Here is a 7,389-nt window from a genome sequence, read left to right on the forward strand (position 1 = left end):
CATTTGCCTTGCATGCGCCTGATCCAGGTTCGATCCCCACTATCCTTTATGGTCCCTCAAACCCTTCAGGAGTAATTTCTGAGTGCAACGCCAAAAGTAACCCCTGAACACCTCCGGGTGTGCTGAAAGAAAAAAATAACCCATTTAAAAAATGTCTAGTGAACTGAAATGAATTAACTTATGAATTTCAAGTTTAGTGAGATCCAAGATTTAAAGTTCTCTCAAGATTACCTCTCCAAAAAAATGATTATTACTTAAGAATAAATTTTTTTGTTCTTTTACTGAGGCATAAACCAATACAACCAAAGTGATCCTCATCAGTAGTTGTTTTCAACTCATAGGATCCAAAGGGAAAGGCAAGCCATTCTATGAAAGCTGTCAAAGCTGAAAGAATTTAATTTATTCACAAGAAACATCAGACAAACCTAGCCTATAACAGTACCAGAAATCAAACTACCCCCGAAGAGGCCCTAATACTCTCTGATACCAACTTGCTCCAGGGTTCATCTGACACCCTAAGGAAGAAGAAAGAGTAATAACTTGATCTAAGGGCAGGTCGCTCAACCTCACTACCTTATGGTGAGATGAAAGTGAAGACCTTCCATCCTAGGTTCTGTGCAAAAACCAAGACCACTAATTACAGAAGACTGACTATGACAATCACGACTAGACCATAAAGACCTTGTGTCAAGCTGTACTATCTCTCCACCTCCAATATTTAATTTTTTTGACAGGTGAAAAGGGGCACAGAAAGTGGTGCTTAAGGGGTATTTTGTGGGATCAATTGTGAGACTTTCACATTCCAGGCCAGTCAGCTCTCTCCAGCCCCTTCTTTAATGATTCTTAGCCTATTTTCAATTACATTTCCTTCAGAATTTGATGTTTATGAATCACTTTCTTTTAAAAAATGCTCACCAAAAATTTGTTTAAAGAGAAAGAAACTTGATGGACCTTCTCCCTTCTTGATATTATGTACATGTCCTGGGTTACATAACCCTAATCTTCCAATCCCAGTTACTGAGTAGTTTGGTATATTTTTCTGACAGTGCAATATAGAAAAGCAGAGGAAACTGGACCAAAGTCAGAAGCTGAAACTGGAATTGGAATCTAGGCTTTTCTTTCCCAAAACTTTTAATTTGAATTTTTTTTTTACCTAAAAAATAGCTCTCAGAATGGACCAAGTTAAGGTAGACTCTTTAATTCCGCCTTCATCCATCTAATTAGTTTCCTGTGAATTCTGTATCTTTAAACAATTTTTTTCGTGAGTCTGAAAAATATTAAGTCTATGAAAGTTGCCAAAATCCTCAGAATATAGAATAATTTTTGTATTCCCTTACTAAGTGATCTCAGGAAGCAGCTTCCTGAAAACAGACCTTGAGGGGTTATAGCGATTAAGTAGAGTATGTAGGGTGCTTCCTGGCCTGCAGCTAACCTGGGTTCAATCCCCAGGCCATTGAAGTAACAACAGACATCCTGAAGTGCAGAACCAGGAGTAATCTCCAAGCATCACACAGTATGATCCCCAAACTTAAAACAGACCTAAATTATTTCTCCAGGGAGGAATGTATCCTAGGTCTACAGTTTTTAAATGTTAAGTACCAAGCTGATAATAAATAGGAATGTGGCTGGGCTACACTTTCAGCTGCTTTTATCTGACCTATTTACCTCCACTGAAGTAACTGAAATGCAGTTAGAAATACATTCTCATTCAGTACTTTCTTAAAATTTTGCAAGTATAAACGTGAAATAAAAAACGTTGTGCCCCTGTACTCTTATGCATTTGCAGGTAGATGAATAGAGTAGAATGAATAGATGCAGGTAGATGAATAGAGTAGAATGAATAGATGCTGTCAAGTTGCTTACTGGAGGAGAGAATGAGTTGAAATCCTATTAAATGAGTTAAAAACAGGCAGACTCAGGTTTTGTAGACCCAGAGCATAAATAACTTTGAGAGAAGATCATTTGTTGTGTATGTAAATATTTTGGGGGATTACTATGTTACTCACCCTAAACTGATTGGTGATTGTGCCCTACCCTAGGGTGTGACCTGGCATTCTGCCCCCACCCTAGGGTAGGACCTGATTCTGCTTTCACCATTGGTTGGTATCTGATCCCACCATGGGGTGGGACCTAACTCTGGAGTATAAGAGCAAGGGTCTGTGGAAAGTGGGGGCTTTTTGCTGGCTGGAACTGAATCTGAGTCTTTGGACTTCAGTTTTGTCCATCCGAATAAAGCAAATATTTCCACGAGCCTGATTGTCTGCGAGCTGTTTACCCGCCGTTTCACCTCAGAACCGTGGGCTAGACAGGGTGGCAGACGCGTGCTCCGAGCTGGAAGAAAAGGGCCTCATTCTCCATCCCTCCATCAGTCAACCTCTTCAGGGGCTGACCTGCTACAATCATTAAGGTAAATATTTAATTATGTAAACAAAGTAAGTTTCAGAAATGAAGAGCTACTTTAGAATTAAGAAAACCACTTCAAATCAGAACTATAGCACTATACTAACAGAACTGTAACACAATGTAGAAAAATAACAGTTTTATTAGGTTTTATTAGTTTTATTCTGGCACAAAATTACCTGACAAGAAACTGAGTGAGTAAACACAGTGGAGTTAGGATTATCAGCCAATCTGGCTATAATGACTAGGTGGATGTGATAGAAACATGCAAACATATCATACCTACTTACCTGTAGTTCAGCTTCCCTTTCCCTGAAGGCCCCACTGAAGAGCAAGGTAACCAAGAAGTCAGGGGACCATATAAAAGGCCAACGATTGAACTCAAGTGGGTTGTGTGGAAGGTGAATGGCCTCAATATCCACTGAACATAGTGGATACTCCATATCCAATATCCATTGGAAGTGTGGCACATTTCCAAATCTTTTCATCTTAGATGACAATCTACATCCTTTATCAAATAATTCATTATTTGCTTGAAACTAATTTTAATTCATTTCTCTCCTTTTCCTTTATGCAGTAATGAAACTATTAACTTATTTCAGTAAGGACACAGTGGTAGGATGGGGACTATATCTGGTGTGATGGTATGATCAGGTGCTCACATATGGAAAGCAAGCATGAAGTCTAGCCCTTTGAATTCTCTCCCCAGGCCCAGATCTGCTGTTAAAATAACATGCAATATTTTCACAAGTCACTATTTATTTGCTCCCATATTATGCTGTCTTCCTTGTACATATCTATATTTTTCCTCCATTTTATAGAACACTCATATGTTTACGTACTAAAAGAAAGTTCCTTTAGACTCTTATAAAACAGACAAAAAACCTTATTTTGTTTTATTTTACTGTACTAATGACATGACTCCAGAACAAAGATCAAATATCAGGAAATGAAAGACAGACTCTCCCATATGCTTCCTCCCCAGTAGAGAAACTAACTCAACAATAATGTGTAGGTCAACTTAGAAGAAACCTGGTAGGTGGTTCCTGTACCTTGGGCAAATTAGCCCTATGAAAAAATGGCAGAAAATTTGCAGAACACAGGGCAGCATGAAAGGAGCCAAAGAAATTCTCCAACTCCTAAATTTTTCCATAAAGAGTTTGTTCAGCATTTGAGCTTTTCAGAAAGGCTGCCCAAAGAATTGATTTTGGTCCTCTCTGTTTGAAACAAATGATGACATGGCTCTGTCTGAAGACAAGACAGTGATGAGCTTGATGGTGTTCTGGAAGACCCGAGCCTTTCAGGACAAAGATCCATCCTGCTAGATGGCCTTTCTATATAAGATAAAAGTAAGGTATGCACCCAATATCCTGGTTTGTCAGGGTGCTGCAAGAGGGATTTGTTCTGTCTTACCTAACTCAGAACCATGACAGGAACTGATATATAATAGAAACTTGAAGCCACTCAAAATAGTAGGGTCACTTGAGGCAATTGCAGAGAATCTGTGATATAACTTAATGGGTTATATCTTAGTCTAATCAGAGAGAACAAAAGATAACAAGCTACTGAAAATAGAAAATGATAAATCATTCAAAGAATTGGCAGAGTTCAGATTTAGTTCAGTAGCTGAATTGTCTTCACATGTATAAAGTCCTAAGGAAAGGAGGGATAGATAAAAGAGGAAGAAATAAAACAATTGCATACAGAGGACTTAAAGACACAGAAAAAGTCTAATACGAACAGATCATCAGTAAAAATTAGCAAACCAGGGGCCATAGTGATAGTAAATGGGTATTGTCTTGCATGCAGCTGATAAAAGTTCATTTGGTTTCCAAGCTTAGCAGGAATCACCTCTGAATGCAGTCAGGAGTATGACATGAGCAATAACATATTAGCAAACCAAATTTAACAGTACATTAAAAGTATCATATAACACTTAACACATGGGCTTAATCGTGGGTAGAGAGACAGGTACAAATAAATTTAAGTGATAAACAGTTCAACAGAATAACTATAAGTGTATTTGATAATTCAATTAACTTTTCATAATTAAAAACTCTATAAACTCAATACAGAAGAAATGTATTTAAACATAAGAAAATGTTCAGGAAGAAAATATATACTATTAGTATAATATACAATGTGGAAAACGTAAACAATTTTTCTATAAAACCATGGGCTCAGAGAATTACAGGAGGGCAGGGTACTGGCCTTAAATGTGGCCTATCAGCGTTTGATCCACAACCCTTCATAAATAGGACCCAATGGCCACCAGGAGTGACTACTGAGTGTAAAGTAGGATGTAAGTTCTGAGCACTACTTTTCGGTGTAGTCCCAAATCTCACACCCACACCCACACCCACCACAACCACCACCATCACCACCACTACCACCACCACCAACCCCCCCCCACGCCACCACCAAAAAAACCCCAAAAAAACAAATTAAAAAACCCCATAATATACCAGAAGCAAGGCAGACACCTGTATATTTCTATTTCAACAACTAGCCAAGAAAACAAAATATAGACTGGAGAGAGAGCACAGTGGGTAGGACATTTGCTTTGTATGTGGCCAAACCAGGTTCAGTCCCTGGGTTGATTTGCCATATGATTTGCCAAATCTGTCAGGTGGTCCTGAGTATCACCAGGTAAGGCCCCCAAATAAAAATAAAAGTCACCCAAATAAGAAATAACAAGTAAACCAACCAATCTGAAAGGATATTATGTTTTATGTAGAAAATCCTAAGAATTCAGTTAAAAATGTACTACAATAAATGAATTCAGCTCCTTTATACCTTCACCTAATTATTGATAAAGGAGCAAGAAATCCTAAATGGAACAGGGAAGGCTTCTTCAATAAGTGGTATCGGCACAACTGGCTAGCCACTTGTAAAAAAGCAAACTTAGATTTCCAGATAACACCATGTACAAAGGTAAAATCCAAATGGATTAAAGATCTAGATATCAGACCTGAAACCATAAAGTATATAGAACAACATGTAGGTGAAATGCTCTATGACATTGAGACTAAAGGCATCTTTAAGGAGGAAAGAGTACTCTCCAAACAAGTGAAAGCAGAAATAAACTGATGGGACTGTATTATATGTATGTATATATATATATATATATATATATATATATATATATATATATATACACACATATATATAAAATAAAAGAGTGATGGTACAAAAAAATGAATTCAGCTAAGTTATAGGATACAAAAATCAACAACCAAAAATTGCATTTCTGTGTAATAATGAATCAGCTAAAAATAGATATTAAGAAAAAATTTTATTTATAAAGTATCAAAAAGAAGAGAATATGTAGGGATAAATTTAACCAAGGAGATGAACGATTTATACATGGAAAACATCACATGATAAAGACAAAAATAAATGGATAGACATTCCATGTCCATGAAAGACTCAGTGCTAGTAAAAATGTTCATATTAAATAAGTGATACACAGATTTAATGTAACTCCTACCACCTCTCAACACCATTTTCTATACAAGCAGGAAAAATAATCCTAATTTTTATATGGAAATACAAGAGACTCCAAATACTCAAAAGCACACTTGTTGCAAAGCTAGACCTAATGAGGGGCCACATGCAATGAGATGAGACTGAGTGTGCTACATGCAAAGCAAGTGCCTTACTGGCTGTACACTTTCCATAACCAGTTTAGAGAACAGAGAAATAAGGTTGGAGAGAGCTTTATGGATTGGAATGCATGCTTTGCATCCAGAAAGTTCAAGTTTGATCCCTGGGACAGTATGGTCACCAAAGTTCATCAAAGCCAGAGTGACCCAACATAAAACCCTGAACATTACTGGATGTGTGAGAAAGATAAAAGGGGAAGGGGAATGGGAGGGGAACAGAAAGGTGAGATGAGATGAGTTGAAGAGGGGAGTAGAGAAGAGTGAGAAAAGAGAAAAGGAGAGGGTAGGAGTGGGGAGGGGAGGGGAGGGAAAAGGAGAAAAGGGAATGAGATGCAGGTATCATATTTCAAGACTTAAAATATTATATAACCACTAAGGCACTATAGTCCTGGTATTGAAACACCCCAAATTAAACATATCTTCAACTAATTTTAAGTGAAAGTGCAAAGGCTACACAAAACAGAAAGAATAATCTCAAGCGCTGCTGGAAAAAAAACAAAATCAGACTCTTAACACCACATACGAAAACCTACTCAAAGTGAATAAAAAATTGAAACATACAACTTGAAAGTATAAAATTTTGGGAGGAAAAAAAAAAAAGAAAGTTCAAGACACAGGTGATTTTATTATATCATCAAATGCACAAGTGTCAAGGAAGAGTGATGTGGCTATGACAAAGTCCATAAATGACAGGCAGGAGTCCTGAGTTTCCAGCATTCAGCATTCAGTACCTCATGGTATACTCTGAGCACAACCTGGAATAACCCTTGATCAGAAAATTTATAGTAGTTGCTGAGTACCTCCAAGTGTGCCCTAAAATGCAATCACACATGCAGTGGGTTATTGTCTTACAAAAGTTCTGAGATTGGAGTGATAATACTATGGATAAGGCCAAACAGGGTTCAACCCTTTGCTATCTGGTACCCTTAAGCATTGCTAGGAGTGATCCTTGAACGAAGAGGCAGGAATAAGACCAAAGCACCACTGGATGTGAACCCAAAACAAAAGCAACAAAAAAATAGAAAGTCTTGCTATATGCACATCCTGCTTCATGGCATTATATATAAGAGTCAGTTACAGAAAGGCAAATATTGCATGATTCTTCCATTTATATAAAATCATTAAAAGAAATAAAACATATGGCGGTAGAAAGCAGAATGGTAGCTACCAGGTTCTAGGGGAAACAGAACAGAAAAAAAAAAGCTAAACATTATCCAATGGTAGTTTCAGGTAATAAAGTTAACAATACCAGACCATACATTTAAAAATTTAAGAGGGCAGATTCATGCCAAATATCTTAAAATTATATATAAAGCCTGTATCT

The sequence above is a fragment of the Suncus etruscus genome, chromosome 2, assembly GCF_024139225.1.
Source record: "Suncus etruscus isolate mSunEtr1 chromosome 2, mSunEtr1.pri.cur, whole genome shotgun sequence".
NCBI classification, from domain to species: domain Eukaryota; kingdom Metazoa; phylum Chordata; class Mammalia; order Eulipotyphla; family Soricidae; genus Suncus; species Suncus etruscus.